The sequence below is a fragment of the Dermacentor variabilis genome, chromosome 4, assembly GCF_050947875.1.
Source record: "Dermacentor variabilis isolate Ectoservices chromosome 4, ASM5094787v1, whole genome shotgun sequence".
In the NCBI taxonomy this organism is placed as follows: Eukaryota; Metazoa; Arthropoda; class Arachnida; order Ixodida; family Ixodidae; genus Dermacentor; species Dermacentor variabilis.
Window position 1 is genome coordinate 205874214 of NC_134571.1, and position 16300 is coordinate 205890513.

At 49.8% G+C, this 16300-nt stretch overlaps 10 non-coding genes and 15 pseudogenes across 10 annotated transcripts; all 25 read right to left on the bottom strand.

Moving 5' to 3' along the window:
- Nucleotides 1–432: 432 nt before the first annotated feature.
- On the bottom strand, nucleotides 433–551 carry LOC142580297 (5S ribosomal RNA). The gene has a single exon (XR_012827723.1). It is a non-coding gene; the product is annotated as a 5S ribosomal RNA (ribosomal RNA).
- A 529-nt stretch (nucleotides 552–1080) lies between these two features.
- LOC142580512 (5S ribosomal RNA) lies at nucleotides 1081–1199 on the bottom strand (annotated as a pseudogene).
- A 508-nt stretch (nucleotides 1200–1707) lies between these two features.
- Nucleotides 1708–1826, bottom strand: LOC142580539 (5S ribosomal RNA; annotated as a pseudogene).
- A 524-nt stretch (nucleotides 1827–2350) lies between these two features.
- LOC142580952 (5S ribosomal RNA) lies at nucleotides 2351–2469 on the bottom strand. Its single transcript, XR_012828088.1, has one exon. It is a non-coding gene; the product is annotated as a 5S ribosomal RNA (ribosomal RNA).
- A 516-nt stretch (nucleotides 2470–2985) lies between these two features.
- Nucleotides 2986–3104, bottom strand: LOC142580953 (5S ribosomal RNA). The gene has a single exon (XR_012828089.1). It is a non-coding gene; the product is annotated as a 5S ribosomal RNA (ribosomal RNA).
- A 525-nt stretch (nucleotides 3105–3629) lies between these two features.
- On the bottom strand, nucleotides 3630–3748 carry LOC142580490 (5S ribosomal RNA; annotated as a pseudogene).
- Nucleotides 3749–4271: 523 nt separating this feature from the next.
- Nucleotides 4272–4390, bottom strand: LOC142580420 (5S ribosomal RNA; annotated as a pseudogene).
- A 516-nt stretch (nucleotides 4391–4906) lies between these two features.
- On the bottom strand, nucleotides 4907–5025 carry LOC142580955 (5S ribosomal RNA). Its single transcript, XR_012828091.1, has one exon. It is a non-coding gene; the product is annotated as a 5S ribosomal RNA (ribosomal RNA).
- Nucleotides 5026–5550: 525 nt separating this feature from the next.
- Nucleotides 5551–5669, bottom strand: LOC142580424 (5S ribosomal RNA; annotated as a pseudogene).
- Nucleotides 5670–6196: 527 nt separating this feature from the next.
- LOC142580517 (5S ribosomal RNA) lies at nucleotides 6197–6315 on the bottom strand (annotated as a pseudogene).
- Nucleotides 6316–6839: 524 nt separating this feature from the next.
- On the bottom strand, nucleotides 6840–6958 carry LOC142580393 (5S ribosomal RNA; annotated as a pseudogene).
- A 525-nt stretch (nucleotides 6959–7483) lies between these two features.
- LOC142580540 (5S ribosomal RNA) lies at nucleotides 7484–7601 on the bottom strand (annotated as a pseudogene).
- Nucleotides 7602–8126: 525 nt separating this feature from the next.
- Nucleotides 8127–8245, bottom strand: LOC142580495 (5S ribosomal RNA; annotated as a pseudogene).
- Nucleotides 8246–8762: 517 nt separating this feature from the next.
- On the bottom strand, nucleotides 8763–8881 carry LOC142580956 (5S ribosomal RNA). Its single transcript, XR_012828092.1, has one exon. It is a non-coding gene; the product is annotated as a 5S ribosomal RNA (ribosomal RNA).
- Nucleotides 8882–9406: 525 nt separating this feature from the next.
- On the bottom strand, nucleotides 9407–9525 carry LOC142580372 (5S ribosomal RNA; annotated as a pseudogene).
- A 517-nt stretch (nucleotides 9526–10042) lies between these two features.
- On the bottom strand, nucleotides 10043–10161 carry LOC142580957 (5S ribosomal RNA). The gene has a single exon (XR_012828093.1). It is a non-coding gene; the product is annotated as a 5S ribosomal RNA (ribosomal RNA).
- Nucleotides 10162–10686: 525 nt separating this feature from the next.
- Nucleotides 10687–10805, bottom strand: LOC142580486 (5S ribosomal RNA; annotated as a pseudogene).
- Nucleotides 10806–11331: 526 nt separating this feature from the next.
- On the bottom strand, nucleotides 11332–11450 carry LOC142580493 (5S ribosomal RNA; annotated as a pseudogene).
- Nucleotides 11451–11967: 517 nt separating this feature from the next.
- LOC142580958 (5S ribosomal RNA) lies at nucleotides 11968–12086 on the bottom strand. The gene has a single exon (XR_012828094.1). It is a non-coding gene; the product is annotated as a 5S ribosomal RNA (ribosomal RNA).
- Nucleotides 12087–12613: 527 nt separating this feature from the next.
- On the bottom strand, nucleotides 12614–12732 carry LOC142580385 (5S ribosomal RNA; annotated as a pseudogene).
- Nucleotides 12733–13257: 525 nt separating this feature from the next.
- LOC142580959 (5S ribosomal RNA) lies at nucleotides 13258–13376 on the bottom strand. The gene has a single exon (XR_012828095.1). It is a non-coding gene; the product is annotated as a 5S ribosomal RNA (ribosomal RNA).
- Nucleotides 13377–13901: 525 nt separating this feature from the next.
- Nucleotides 13902–14020, bottom strand: LOC142580960 (5S ribosomal RNA). Its single transcript, XR_012828096.1, has one exon. It is a non-coding gene; the product is annotated as a 5S ribosomal RNA (ribosomal RNA).
- Nucleotides 14021–14544: 524 nt separating this feature from the next.
- Nucleotides 14545–14663, bottom strand: LOC142580530 (5S ribosomal RNA; annotated as a pseudogene).
- A 518-nt stretch (nucleotides 14664–15181) lies between these two features.
- LOC142580961 (5S ribosomal RNA) lies at nucleotides 15182–15300 on the bottom strand. Its single transcript, XR_012828097.1, has one exon. It is a non-coding gene; the product is annotated as a 5S ribosomal RNA (ribosomal RNA).
- A 524-nt stretch (nucleotides 15301–15824) lies between these two features.
- Nucleotides 15825–15943, bottom strand: LOC142580386 (5S ribosomal RNA; annotated as a pseudogene).
- Nucleotides 15944–16300: the final 357 nt, after the last annotated feature.

Consider the following 16300-nt stretch of genomic DNA (forward strand, 5'->3'; position numbering starts at 1 on the left):
TCCGTGAACAATACACGCACGCGTCGTGTACGTTGATCACTCCGTTTGTGGTTGTTCGCTGCATGCGTTCGTGCTAGTGCTCACAAAAACAATAGGGCGAGCGCCACATTTTGCGCGCGTTGCAGCCCACAAGGTGCCACTTTATTGATGCGTTGTGATTGAGCTGTATGCGGGTGTGATAAGTAAGCGGTTAGAAGCTTGTGCGACTAAATTTTGCATCATTACGTATACCGCTTAGAACCGTCATCATTCCGCGTACAATGTCGTGTAGTGGCCTGAATATTGTTGGTGTTACACTTCGGCATTGGCTCTAACAGCAGGCTCCAGTTGAACGTAAGTTACAGTAAATGCAACCACCCACACGTTGTGCAAATGAAAAAAAAAAAAAACAAGACGTCACAGAAGCACGCAATAAAAAAGCAAAAAGAACGGTGCCATCAGCACTCGGTGTTCCCAGGTGGTCTCCCTCCCAAGTACTGACCGAGCCCAATGCTGCTTAGCTTCGGGGATCGGACGAGAACCGGCGTATTCAGCATGGTTTGGCCGATGGCGAGAATGTGCTGTTTACGACTGCACCTGTATCGTGCTGCTATGTTGTGCAGTCGCCGAATGTATTGCTACAGCATACAGCACGTACGCGGCAGTCTTTCCGTGAAGAATACACGCACGCGTCGTGTACGTTGATCACTCCGTTTGTGGTTGTTCGCTGCATGCGTGCGTGCTAGTGCTCACAAGAACAAGAGGGCGAGCGCCACATTTTGCGCGTGTTACAGCCCACAAGGTGCCACTTTATTGATGCGTTGTCATTGAGCTGTATGCGTGTGTGATAAGTAAGCGGTTAGAAGCTTGTGCGACTAAATTTTGCATCATTACGTATACCGCTTATAACCGTCATCATTCCGCGTACAATATCGTGTAGTGGCCTGAATATTGTTGGTGTTACACTCCGGCGTTGGCTCTACCAGCAGGCTCCAGTTGAACGAAAGTTACAGTAAATGCAACCACCCACACGTTGTGTAAATGAAACAAAAAAGAAACAAGACGTCACAGAAGCACGCAATAAAAAAGCAAAAAGAACGGTGCCATCAGCACTCGGTGTTCCCAGGTGGTCTCCCTCCCAAGTACTGACCGAGCCCAATGCATTTTAGCTTCGGGGATCGGACGAGAACCGGCGTATTCAGCATGGTATAGCCGATGGCAAGGATGCATTGTTTACGACTGCACCTGTATCGTGCTGCTATGTTGTGTAGTCGCCGAATGTACTGCTACAGCACGTACGCGGCAGTCATTCCCTGAACAATACACGCACGCGTCCTGTACGTTGATTATTCCGTTTGTGGTTGTTCGCTGCATGCGTGCGTGCTAGTGCTTACAAAAACTAGAGGGCTAGCGCAACATTTTGCGCGCGCTGCAGCCCACAAGGTGCCACTTTATTGATGCGTTGTCATTGAGCTGTATGCGGGTTTGATAAGTAAGCGGTTAGAAGCTTGTGCGACTAAATTTTCATCATTACGTATACCGCTTACCACCGTCATCATTCCGCGTACAATATCGTGTAGTGGCCTGAATATTGGTGTTACACTTCGGCGTTGGCTCTACCAGCAGGCTCCAGTTGAACGTAAGAGACAGTAAATGCAACCACGCACAGGTTGTGCAAATGAAAAAAATAAAGAAGACGTCACAGAAGCACGCAATAAAAAAGAACGGTTCCATCAGCACTCGGTGTTCCCAGGTAGTCTGCCTCCCAAGTACTGACCGAGCCCAATGCTGCTTAGCTTCAGGGATCAGACGAGAACTGGCGTATTCAGCATGGTGTGGCCGATGGCGAGAATGTGCTGTTTACGACTGCACCTGTATGGTGCTGCTATGTTGTGCAGTCGCCGAATGTATTGCTACAGCATCCAGCACGTACGCGGCAGTCTTTCCGTGAACAATACACGCACGCGTCGTGTACGTTGATCACTTCGTTTGTGGTTGTTCGCTGCATGCGTGCGTGCTAGTGCTCACAAAAACAAGAGGGCGAGCGCCACATTTTGCGCGCGTTGCAGCCCACAAGGTGCCACTTTATTGATGCGTTGTCATTGAGCTGTATGCGGGTGTGATAAGTAAGCGGTTAGAAGCTTGTGCGACTAAATTTTGCATGATTACGTATACCGCTTACCACCGTCATCATTCCGCGTACAATATCGTGTAGTGGCCTGAATATTGTTGGTGTTACACTTCGGCGTTGGCTCTACCTGCAGGCTCCAGTTGAACGTAAGTTACAGTAAATGCAACCACCCACACGTTGTGCAAATGAAAAAAAAACAAGACGTCACAAAAGCACGCAATAAAAAAGCAAAAATAACGGTGCCATCAGCACTCGGTGTTCCCAGGTGGTCTCCCTCCCAAGTACTGACCGAGCCCAATGCTGCTTAGCTTCGGGGATCGGACGAGAACCGGCGTATTCAGCATGGTATGGCCGATGGCAAGGATGCGTTGTTTACGACTGCACCTGTATCGTGCTGTATGTTGTGCAGTCGCCGAATTTATTGCTACAGCACGTACGCGGCAGTCTTTCCGTGAACAATACACGCACGCGTCGTGTACGTTGATTATTCCGTTTGTGGTTGTTCGCTGCATGCGTGCGTGCTAGTGCTCACAAAAACAAGAGGACGAGCGCAAAATTTTGCACGCGTTGAAGCCCACAAGGTGCCACTTTATTGATGCGTTGTCATTGAGCTGTATGCGGGTGTGATAAGTAAGCGGTTAGAAGCTTGTGCGACTAAAGTTTGCATCATTACGTATACCGCTTACCACCGTCATGATTCCGCGTACAATATCGTGTAGTGGCCTGAATATTGTTGGTGTTACACTTCGCCGTTGACTCTACCAGCAGGCTCCAGTTGAACGTAAGTTACAGTAAATGCAACCACCCACACGTTGTGCAAATGAAAAAAAAACAAGACGTCACAGAAGCACGCAATAAGAAAGCAAAAAGAACGGTGCCATCAGCACTCGGTGTTCCCAGGTGGTCTCCCTCCCAAGTACTGACCGAGCCCAATGCTGCTTAGCTTCGGGGATCGGACGAGAACCGGCGTATTCAGCATGGTATGGCCGATGGCGAGAATGTGCTGTTTACGACTGCACCTGTATCGTGCTGCTATGTTGTGCAGTCGCCGAATGTATTGCTACAGCATACAGCACGTACGCGGCAGTCTTTCCGTGAACAATACACGCACGCGTCGTGTACGTTGATCACTCCGTTTGTGGTTGTTCGCTGCATGCGTGCGTGCTAGTGCTCACAAAAACAACAGGGCGAGCGCCACATTTGCGCGCGTTGCAGCCCACAAGGTGCCACTTTATTGATGCGTTGTCATTGAGCTGTATGCGGGTGTGATAAGTAAGCGGTCAGAAGCTTGTGCGACTAAATTTTGCATCATTACGTATACCGCTTAGCACCGTCATCATTCTGCGTACAATATCGTGTAGTGGCCTGAATATTGTTTGTGTTACACTTCGGCGTTGGCTCTACCAGCAGGCTCCATTTGAACGTAAGTTACAGTAAATGCAACCACCCACACGTTGTGCGATTAAATAAGAAAAACAAGACGTCACAGAAGCACGCAATAAAAAAGCAAAAAGAACGGTGCCATCAACACTCGGTGTTCCCACGTGGTCTCCCTCCCAAGTACTGACCGAGCCCAATGTTGCTTAGCTTCGGGGATCGGACGAGAACCGGCGTATTCAGCATGGTGTGGCCGATGGCGAGAATGTGCTGTTTACGACTGCACCTGTATCGTGCTGCTATGTTGTGCGGTCGCCGAATGTATTGCTACAGCTTACAGCACGTACGCGGCAGTCTTTCCGTGAACAATACACGCACGCGTCGTGTACGCTGATCACTCCGTTTGTGGTTGTTCGCTACATGCGTGCGTGCTAGTGCTCACAAAAACAAGAGGGCGAGCGCCACATTTTGCGCGCGTTGCAGCCCACAAGGTGCCACTTTATTGATGCGTTGTCATTGAGCTGTATGCGGGTGTGATAAGTAAGCGGTTAGAAGCTTGTGCGACTAAATTTTGCATCATTACGTATACCGCTTACCACCATCAACATTCCACGTACAATATCGTGTAGTGGCCTGAATATTGCTGGTGTTACACTTCGGCGTTGGCTCTACCAGGAGGCTCCAGTTGAACCTAACTTACAGTAAATGCAACCACCCACACGTTGTGCAAATGAAAAAAAAAAAGACGTCACAGAAGCACGCAATAAAAAAGCAAAAAGAACGGTGCCATCATCACTCGGTGTTCCCAGGTGGTCTCCCTCCCAAGTACTGACCGAGCCCAATGCTGCTTAGCTTCGGGGATCGGACGAGAACCGGCGTATTCAGCATGGCATGGCCGATGGCAAGGATGCGTTGTTTACGACTGCACCTGTATCGTGCTGTATGTTGTGCAGTCGCCGAATTTATTGCTACAGCACGTACGCGGCAGTCTTTCCGTGAACAATACACGCACGCGTCGTGTACGTTGATTATTCCGTTTGTGGTTGTTCGCTGCATGCGTGCGTGCTAGTGCTCACAAAAACAAGAGGACGAGCGCAAAATTTTGCACGCGTTCAAGCCCACAAGGTGCCACTTTATTGATGCGTTGTCATTGAGCTGTATGCGGGTGTGATAAGTAAGCGGTTAGAAGCTTGTGCGACTAAATTTTGCATCATTACGTATACCGCTTACCACCGTCATCATTCCGCGTACAATATCGTGTAGTGGCCTGAATATTGTTGGTGTTACACTTCGGCGTTGACTCTACCAGCAGGCTCCAGTTGAACGTAAGTTACAGTAAATGCAACCACCCACACGTTGTGCAAATGAAAAAAAAACAAGACGTCACAGAAGCACGCAATAAGAAAGCAAAAAGAACGGTGCCATCAGCACTCGGTGTTCCCAGGTGGTCTCCCTCCCAAGTACTGACCGAGCCCAATGCTGCTTAGCTTCGGGGATCGGACGAGAACCGGCGTATTCAGCATGGTATGGCCGATGGCGAGAATGTGCTGTTTACGACTGCACCTGTATCGTGCTGCTATGTTGTGCAGTCGCCGAATGTATTGCTACAGCACACAGCACGTACGCGGCAGTCTTTCCGTGAAGAATACACGCACGCGTCGTGTACGTTGATCACTCCGTTCGTGGTTGTTCGCTGCATGCGTGCGTGCTAGTGCTCACAAAAACAATAGGGCGAGCGCCACATTTGCGCGCGTTGCAGCCCACAAGGTGCCACTTTATTGATGCGTTGTCATTGAGCTGTATGCGGGTGTGATAAGTAAGCGGTTAGAAGCTTGTGCGACTAAATTTTGCAACATTACGTATACCGCTTAGCACCGTCATCATTCTGCGTACAATATCGTGTAGTGGCCTGAATATTGTGGGTGTTACACTTCGGCGTTGGCTCTACCAGCAGGCTCCATTTGAACGTAAGTTACAGTAAATGCAACCACCCACACGTTGTGCGATTAAATAAGAAAAACAAGACGTCACAGAAGCACGCAATAAAAAAGCAAAAAGAACGGTGCCATCAGCACTCGGTGTTCCCACGTGGTCTCCCTCCCAAGTACTGACCGAGCCCAATGTTGCTTAGCTTCGGGGATCGGACGAGAACCGGCGTATTCAGCATGGTGTGGCCGATGGCGAGAATGTGCTGTTTACGACTGCACCTGTATCGTGCTGCTATGTTGTGCGGTCGCCGAATGTATTGCTACAGCATACAGCACGTACGCGGCAGTCTTTCCGTGAACAATACACGCACGCGTCGTGTACGTTGATCACTCCGTTTGTGGTTGTTCGCTGCATGCGTGCGTGCTAGTGCTCACAAAAACAAGAGGGCGAGCGCCACATTTTGCGCGCGTTGCAGCCCACAAGGTGCCACTTTATTGATGCGTCGTCATGAAGCTGTATGCGGGTGTGATAAGTAAGCGGTTAGAAGCTTGTGCGACTAGATTTTGCATCATTACGTATACCGCTTACCACCGTCATCATTCCGCGTACAATATCGTGTAGTGGACTGAATATTGTTGGTGTTACACTTCGGCGTTGGCTCTACCAGCAGGCTCCAGTTGAACGTAAGTTACAGTAAATGCAACCACCCACACGTTGTGCAAAAGAAAAAAAAAAACAAGACGTCACAGAAGCACGCAATAAAAAAAGCAAAAAGAACGGTGCGCTCAGCACTCGGTGTTCCCAGGTGGTCTCCCTCCCAAGTACTGACCGAGCCCAATGCTGCTTAGCTTCGGGGATCGGACGAGAACCCGCGTATTCAGCATGGTATGGCCGATGGCGAGAATGTGCAGTTTACGACTGCACCTGTATCGTGCTGCTATGTTGTGCAGTCGCCGAATGTATTGCTACAGCATACAGCACGTACGCGGCAGTCTTTCCGTTAACAATACACGCACGCGTCGTGTACGCTGATCACTCCGTTTGTGGTTGTTCGCTACATGCGTGCGTGCTAGTGCTCACAAAAACAAGAGGGCGAGCGCCACATTTTGCGCGGGTTGCAGCCCACAAGGTGCCACTTTATTGATGCGTTGTCATTGAGCTGTATGCGGGTGTGATAAGTAAGTGGTTAGAAGCTTGTGCGACTAAATTTTGCATCATTACGTATACCGCTTACCACCGTCATCATTCTGCGTACAATATCGTGTAGTGGCTTGAATATTGTAGGTGTTACACTTCGGCGTTGGCTCTACCAGCAGGCTCCATTTGAACGTAAGTTACAGTAAATGCAACCACCCACACGTTGTGCAAATGAAAAAAAAACAAGACGTCACAGAAGCACGCAATAAAAAAGCAAAAAGAACGGTGCCATCAGCACTCGGTGTTCCCAGGTGGTCTCCCTCCCAAGTACTGACCGAGCCCAATGCTGCTTAGCTTCGGGGATTGGACGAGAACCGGCGTATTCAGCATGGTATGGCCGATGGCGAGAATGTGCTGTTTACGACTGCACCTGTATCGTGCTGCTATGTTGTGCAGTCGCCGAATGTATTGCTACAGCTTACAGCACGCACGCGGCAGTCTTTCCGTTAACAATACACGCACGCGTCGTGTACGCTGATCACTCCGTTTGTGGTTGTTCGCTACATGCGTGCGTGCTAGTGCTCACAAAAACAAGAGGGCGAGCGCCACATTTTGCGCGCGTTGCAGCCCAAAAGGTGCCACTTTATTGATGCGTTATCATTGAGCTGTATGCGGGTGTGATAAGTAAGCGGTTAGAAGCTTGTGCGACTAAATTTTGCATCATTACGTATACCGCTTACCACCATCATCATTCCGCGTGCAATATCGTGTAGTGGCCTGAATATTGCTGGTGTTACACTTCGGCGTTGGCTCTTCCAGCAGGCTCCAGTTGAACCTAAGTTACAGTAAATGCAACCACGCACACGTTGTGCAAATGAAAAAAAAAACAAGACGTCACAGAAGCACGCAATAAAAAAGCAAAAAGAACGGTGCCACCAGCACTCGGTGTTCATAGGTGGTCTCCCTCCCAAGTACTGACCGAGCCCAATGCTGCTTAGCTTCGGGAACGGACGAGATCCGGCGTATTCAGCATGGTATGGCCGACGGCGAGAATGTGCTGTTTACGACTGCACCTGTATCGTGCTGCTATGTTGTGCAGTCGCCAAATGTATTGCTACAGCATACAGCACGTACGCGGCAGTCTTTCCGTGAACAATACACGCACGCGTCGTGTACGTTGATCACTCCGTTTGCGGTTGTTCGCTGCATGCGTGCGTGCTAGTGCTCACAAAAACAAGAGGGCGAGCGCCACATTTTGCGCGCGTTGCAGCCCACAAGGTGCCACTTTATTGATGCGTTGTCATTGAGCTGTATGCGGGTGTGATAAGTAAGCGGTTAGAAGCTTGTGCGACTAAATTTTGCATAATTACGTATACCGCTTACCACCGTCATGATTCCGCGTACAATATCGTGTAGTGGCCTGAATATTGTTGGTGTTACACGTCGGCGTTGGCTCTACCAGCAGGCTCCAGTTGAACGTAAGTTACAGTAAATGCAACCACCCACACGTTGTGCAAATAAAAAAAAAAACAAGACGTCACAGGAGCACGCAATAAAAAAGAAGAAAGAACGGTGCCATCAGCACTCGGTGTTCCCAGGTGGTATCCCTCCCAAGTACTGACCGAGCCCATTGCTGCTTAGCTTCGGGGAACGGACGAGAACCGGCGTATTCAGCATGGCATGGCCGATGGCAAGGATGCGTTGTTTACGACTGCACCTGTATCGTGCTGTATGTTGTGCAGTCGCCGAATGTATTGCTACAGCACGTACGCGGCAGTCTTTCCGTGAACAATACACGCACGCGTCGTGTAAGTTGATTATTCCGTTTGTGGTTGTTCGCTGCATGCGTGCGTGCTAGTGCTCACAAAAACAAGAGGACGAGCGCAAAATTTTGCACGCGTTGAAGCCCACAAGGTGCCACTTTATTGATGCGTTGTCATTGAGCTGTATGCGGGTGTGATAAGTAAGCGGTTAGAAGTTTGTGCGACTAAATTTTGCATCATTACGTATACCGCTTACCACCGTCATCATTCCGCGTACAATATCGTGTAGTGGCCTGAATATTGTTGGTGTTACACTTCGGCGTTGGCTCTACCAGCAGGCTCCAGTTGAACGTAAGTTACAGTAAATGCAACCACCCACACGTTGTGCAAATGAAAAAAAAAACAAGACGTCACAGAAGCACGCAATAAGAAAGCAAAAAGAACGGTGCCATCAGCACTCGGTGTTCCCAGGTGGTCTCCCTCCCAAGTACTGACCGAGCCCAATGCTGCTTAGCTTCGGGGATCGGACGAGAACCGGCGTATTCAGCATGGTATGGCCGATGGCGAGAATGTGCTGTTTACGACTGCACCTGTATCGTGCTGCTATGTTGTGCAGTCGCCGAATGTATTGCTACAGCATACAGCACGTACGCGGCAGTCTTTCCGTGAACAATACACGCACGCGTCGTGTACGTTGATCACTCCGTTTGTGGTTGTTCGCTGCATGCGTGCGTGCTAGTGCTCACAAAAACAATAGGGCGAGCGCCACATTTGCGCGCGTTGCAGCCCACAAGGTACCACTTTATTGATGCGTTGTCATTGAGCTGTATGCGGGTGTGATAAGTAAGCGGTTAGAAGCTTGTGCGACTAAATTTTGCATCATTACGTATACCGCTTAGCACCGTCATCATTCTGCGTACAATATCGTGTAGTGGCCTGAATATTGTGGGTGTTACACTTCGGCGTTGGCTCTACCAGCAGGCTCCATTTGAACGTAAGTTACAGTAAATGCAACCACCCACACGTTGTGCGATTAAATAAGAAAAAGAAGACGTCACAGAAGCACGCAATAAAAAAGCAAAAAGAACGGTGCCATCAGCACTCGGTGTTCCCACGTGGTCTCCCTCCCAAGTACTGACCGAGCCCATTGCTGCTTAGCTTCGGGGATCGGACGAGAACCGGCGTATTCAGCATGGCATGGCCGATGGCAAGGATGCGTTGTTTACGACTGCACCTGTATCGTGCTGTATGTTGTGCAGTCGCCGAATGTATTGCTACAGCACGTACGCGGCAGTCTTTCCGTGAACAATACACGCACGCGTCGTGTGCGTTGATCATTCCGTTTGTGGTTGTTCGCTGCATGCGTGCGTGCTAGTGCTCACAAAAACAAGAGGGCGAGCGCCACATTTTGCGTGCGTTGCAGCCCACAAGGTGCCACTTTCTTGATGCGTCGTCATGGAGCTGTATGCCGGTGTGATAAGTAAGCGGTTAGAAGCTTGTGCGACTAAATTTTGCATCATTACGTATACCGCTTACCACCGTCATCATTCCGCGTACAATATCGTGTAGTGGACTGAATATTGTTGGTGTTACACTTCGGCGTTGGCTCTACCAGCAGGCTCCAGTTGAACGTAAGTTAAAGTAAATGCAACCACCCACACGTTGTGCAAATGAAAAAAAAAACAAGACGTCACAGAAGCACGCAATAAAAAATCAAAAAGAACGGTGCCATCAGCACTCGGTGTTCCCAGGTGGTCTCCCTCCCAAGTACTGACCGAGCCCAATGCTGCTTAGCTTCGGGGATCGGACGAGAACCGGCGTATTCAGCATGGTATGGCCGATGGCGAGAATTTGCTGTTTACGACTGCACCTGTATCGTGCTGCTATGTTGTGCAGTCGCCGAATGTATTGCTACAGCATACAGCACGTACGCGGCCGTCTTTCCGTGAACAATACTCGCACGCGTCGTGTACGTTGATCACTCCGTTTGTGGTTGTTCGCTGCATGCGTGCGTGCTAGTGCTCACAAAAACAAGAGGGCAAGCGCCACATTTTGCGCACGTTGTAGCCCACACGGTGCCACTTTATTGATGCGTTGTCATTGAGCTCTATGCGGGTGTGATAAGTAAGCGGTAGGAAGCTTGTGCGACTAAATTTTGCATCATTACGTATACCCCTTACCACCGTCATCATTCCGCGTACAATATCGTGTAGTGGCCTGAATATTGTTGGTGTTACACTTCGGCGTTGGCTCTACCAGCAGGCTCCAGTTGAACGTAAGTTACAGTAAATGCAACCACCCACGCGTTGTGCAAATGAAAAAAAAAAGAAGACGTCACAGAAGCACGCAACAAGAAAGCAAAAAGAACGGTGCCATCAGCACTCGGTGTTCCCAGGTGGTCTCCCTCCCAAGTACTGACCGAGCCCAATGCTTCTTAGCTTCGGGGATCGGACGAGAACCGGCGTATTCAGCATGGTATGGACGATGGCGAGAATGTGCTGTTTACGACTGCACCTGTATCGTGCTGCTATGTTGTGCAGTCGCCGAATGTATTGCTGCAGCATACAGCACGTACGCGGCAGTCTTTCCGTGAACAATACACGCACGCGTCGTGTACGTTGATCACTCCGTTTGTGGTTGTTCGCTGCATGCGTGTGTGCTAGTGCTCACAAAAACAATAGGGCGAGCGCCACATTTTGCGCGCGTTGCAGCCCACAAGGTGCCACTTTATTGATGCGTTGTCATTGAGCCGTATGCGGGTGTGATAAGTAAGTGGTTAGAAGCTTGTGCGACTAAATTTTGCATCATTACGTATACCGCTTACCACCGTCATCATTCTGCGTACAATATCGTGTAGTGGCTTGAATATTGTGGGTGTTACACTTCGGCGTAGGCTCTACCAGCAGGCTCCATTTGAACGTAAGTTACAGTAAATGCAACCACCCACACGTTGTGCGATTAAATAAGAAAAACAAGACGTCACAGAAGCACGCAATAAAAAAGCAAAAAGAACGGTGCCATCAGCACTCGGTGTTCCCACGTGGTCTCCCTCCCAAGTACTGACCGAGCCCATTGCTGCTTAGCTTCGGGGATCGGACGAGAACAGGCGTATTCAGCATGGCATGGCCGATGGCAAGGATGCGTTGTTTACGACTGCACCTGTATCGTGCTGTATGTTGTGCAGTCGCCGAATGTATTGCTACAGCACGTACGCGGCAGTCTTTCCGTGAACAATACACGCACGCGTCGTGTACGTTGATCACTCCGTTTGTGGTTGTTCGCTGCATGCGTGCGTGCTAGTGCTCACAAAAACAAGAGGGCGAGCGCCACATTTTGCGTGCGTTGCAGCCCACAAGGTGCCACTTTATTGATGCGTCGTCATGGAGCTGTATGCGGGTGTGATAAGTAAGCGGTTAGAAGCTTGTGCGACTAAATTTTGCATCATTACGTATACCGCTTACCACCGTCATCATTCCGCGTACAATATCGTGTAGTGGACTGAATATTGTTGGTGTTACACTTCGGCGTTGGCTCTACCAGCAGGCTCCAGTTGAACGTAAGTTAAAGTAAATGCAACCACCCACACGTTGTGCAAATGAAAAAAAAAACAAGACGTCACAGAAGCACGCAATAAAAAATCAAAAAGAACGGTGCCATCAGCACTCGGTGTTCCCAGGTGGTCTCCCTCCCAAGTACTGACCGAGCCCAATGCTGCTTAGCTTCGGGGATCGGACGAGAACCGGCGTATTCAGCATGGTATGGCCGATGGCGAGAATGTGCTGTTTACGACTGCACCTGTATCGTGCTGCTATGTTGTGCAGTCGCCGAATGTATTGCTACAGCATACAGCACGTACGCGGCCGTCTTTCCGTGAACAATACACGCACGCGTCGTGTACGTTAATCACTCCGTTTGTGGTTGTTCGCTGCATGCGTGCGTGCTAGTGCTCACAAAAACAAGAGGGCAAGCGCCACATTTTGCGCGCGTTGCAGCCCACAAGGTGCCACTTTATTGATGCGTTGTCATTGAGCCGTATGCGGGTGTGATAAGTAAGCGGTTAGAAGCTTGTGCGACTAAATTTTGCATCATTACGTATACCGCTTACCACCGTCATCATTCTGCGTACAATATCGTGTAGTGGCTTGAATATTGTGGGTGTTACACTTCGGCGTTGGCTCTACCAGCAGGCTCCATTTGAACGTAAGTTACAGTAAATGCAACCACCCACACGTTGTGCAAATGAAAAAAAAAAAACAAGACTTCACAGAAGCACGCAATAAAAAAGCAAAAAGAACGGTGCCATCAGCACTCGGTGTTCCCAGGTGGTCTCCCTCCCAAGTACTGACCGAGCCCAATGCTGCATAGCTTCGGGGATCGGACGAGAACCGGCGTATTCAGCATGGTATGGCCGATGGCGAGAATGTGCTGTTTACGACTGCACCTGTATCGTGCTGCTATGTTGTGCAGTCGCCGAATGTATTGCTACAGCTTACAGCACGCACGCGGCAGTCTTTCCGTTAACAATACACGCACGCGTCGTGTACGCTGATCACTCCGTTTGCGGTTGTTCGCTGCATGCGTGCGTGCTAGTGCTCACAAAAACAAGAGGGCGAGCGCCACATTTTGCGCGCGTTGCAGCCCACAAGGTGCCACTTTATTGATGCGTTGTCATTGAGCTGTATGCGGGTGTGATAAGTAAGCGGTTAGAAGCTTGTGCGACTAACTTTTGCATCATTACGTATACCGCTTACCACCGTCATCATTCCGCGTACAATATCGTGTAGTGGCCTGAATATTGTTGGTGTTACACTTCGGCGTTGGCTCTACCAGCAGGCTCCAGTTGAACGTAAGTTACAGTAAATGCAACCACCCACACGTTGTGCAAATGAAAAAAAAAACAAGACGTCACAGAAGCACGCAATAAAAAATCAAAAAGAACGGTGCCATCAGCACTCGGTGTTCCCAGGTGGTCTCCCTCCCAAGTACTGACCGAGCCCAATGCTGCTTAGCTTCGGGGATCGGACGAGAACCGGCGTATTCAGCATGGTATGGCCGATGGCGAGAATGTGCTGTTTACGACTGCACCTGTATCGTGCTGCTATGTTGTGCAGTCGCCGAATGTATTGCTACAGCATACAGCACGTACGCGGCCGTCTTTCCGTGAACAATACACGCACGCGTCGTGTACGTTGATCACTCCGTTTGTGGTTGTTCGCTGCATGCGTGCGTGCTAGTGCTCACAAAAACAAGAGGGCAAGCGCCACATTTTGCGCACGTTGTAGCCCACAAGGTGCCACTTTATTGATGCGTTGTCATTGAGCTGTATGCGGGTGTGATAAGTAAGCGGTAGGAAGCTTGTGCGACTAAATTTTGCATCATTACGTATACCGCTTACCACCGTCATCATTCCGCGTACAATATCGTATAGTGGCCTGAATATTGTTGGTGTTACACTTCGGCGTTGGCTCTACCAGCAGGCTCCAGTTGAACGTAAGTTACAGTAAATGCAACCACCCACACGTTGTGCAAATGAAAAAAAAAACAAGACGTCACAGAAGCACGCAATAAGAAAGCAAAAAGAACGGTGCCATCAGCACTCGGTGTTCCCAGGTGGTCTCCCTCCCAAGTACTGACCGAGCCCAATGCTGCTTAGCTTCGGGGATCGGACGAGAACCGGCGTATTCAGCATGGTATGGCCGATGGCGAGAATGTGCTGTTTACGACTGCACCTGTATCGTGCTGCTATGTTGTGCAGTCGCCGAATGTATTGCAACAGCTTACAGCACGCACGCGGCAGTCTTTCCGTTAACAATACACGCACGCGTCGTGTACGCTGATCACTCCGTTTGCGGTTGTTCGCTGCATGCGTGCGTGCTAGTGCTCACAAAAACAAGAGGGCGAGCGCCACATTTTGCGCGCGTTGCAGCCCACAAGGTGCCACTTTATTGATGCGTTGTCATTGAGCTGTATGCGGGTGTGATAAGTAAGGGGTTAGAAGCTTGTGCGACTAAATTTTGCATCATTACGTATACCGCTTACCACCGTCATCATTCCGCGTACAATATCGTGTAGTGGCCTGAATATTGTTGGTGTTACACTTCGGCGTTGGCTCTACCAGCAGGCTCCAGTTGAACGTAAGCTACAGTAAATGCAGCCACCCACACGTTGTGCAAATGAAAAAAAAACAAGACGTCACAGAAGCACGCAATAAAAAAGCAAAAAGAGCGGTGCCATCATCACTCGGTGTTCCCAGGTGGTCTCCCTCCCAAGTACTGACCGAGCCCATTGCTGCTTAGCTTCCGGGATCGGACGAGAACCGGCGTATTCAGCATGGCATGGCCGATGGCAAGGATGCGTTGTTTACGACTGCACCTGTATCGTGCTGTATGTTGTGCAGTCGCCGAATGTATTGCTACAGCACGTACGCGGCAGTCTTTCCGTGAACAATACACGCACGCGTCGTGTAAGTTGATTATTCCGTTTGTGGTTGTTCGCTGCATGCGTGCGTGCTAGTGTTCACAAAAACAAGAGGACGAGCGCAAAATTTTGCACGCGTTGAAGCCCACAATGTGCCACTTTCTTGATGCGTTGTCATTGAGCTGTATGCGGGTGTGATAAGTAAGCGGTTAGAAGTTTGTGCGACTAAATTTTGCATCATTACGTATACCGCTTACCACCGTCATCATTCCGCATACAATATCGTGTAGTGGCCTGAATATTGTTGGTGTTACACTTCGGCGTTGGCTCTACCAGCAGGCTCCAGTTGAACGTAAGTTACAGTAAATGCAACCACCCACACGTTGTGCAAATGAAAAAAAAAAACAAGACGTCACAGAAGCACGCAATAAGAAAGCAAAAAGAACGGTGCCATCAGCACTCGGTGTTCCCAGGTGGTCTCCCTCCCAAGTACTGACCGAGCCCAATGCTGCTTAGCTTCGGGGATCGGACGAGAACCGGCGTATTCAGCATGGTATGGCCGATGGCGAGAATGTGCTGTTTACGACTGCACCTGTATCTTGCTGCTATGTTGTGCAGTCGCCGAATGTATTGCTACAGCATACAGCACGTACGCGGCAGTCTTTCCGTGAACAATACACGCACGCGTCGTGTACGCTGATCACTCCGTTTGCGGTTGTTCGCTGCATGCGTGCGTGCTAGTGCTCACAAAAACAAGAGGGCGAGCGCCACATTTTGCGCGCGTTGCAGCCCACAAGGTGCCACTTTATTGATGCGTTGTCATTGAGCCGTATGCGGGTGTGATAAGTAAGCGGTTAGAAGCTTGTGCGACTACATTTTGCATCATTACGTATACCGCTTACCACCGTCATCATTCTGCGTACAATATCGTGTAGTGGCTTGAATATTGTGGGTGTTACACTTCGGCGTTGGCTCTACCAGCAGGCTCCATTTGAACGTAAGTTACAGTAAATGCAACCACCCACACGTTGTGCAAATGAAAAAAAAACAAGACGACACAGAGGCACGCAATAAAAAAGCGAAAAGAACGGTGCCATCAGCACTCGGTGTTCCCAGGTGGTCTCCCTCCCAAGTACTGACCGAGCCCAATGCTGCATAGCTTCGGGGATCGGACGAGAACCGGCGTATTCAGCATGGTATGGCCGATGGCGAGAATGTGCTGTTTACGACTGCACCTGTATCGTGCTGCTATGTTGTGCAGTCGCCGAATGTATTGCTACAGCTTACAGCACGCACGCGGCAGTCTTTCCGTTAACAATACACGCACGCGTCGTGTACGCTGATCACTCCGTTTGCGGTTGTTCGCTGCATGCGTGCGTGCTAGTGCTCACAAAAACAAGAGGGCGAGCGCCACATTTTGCGCGCGTTGCAGCCCACAAGGTGCCACTTTATTGATGCGTTGTCATTGAGCTGTATGCGGGTGTGATAAGTAAGCGGTTAGAAGCTTGTGCGACTAAATTTTGCATCATTACGTATACCGCTTACCACCGTCATCATTCCGCGTACA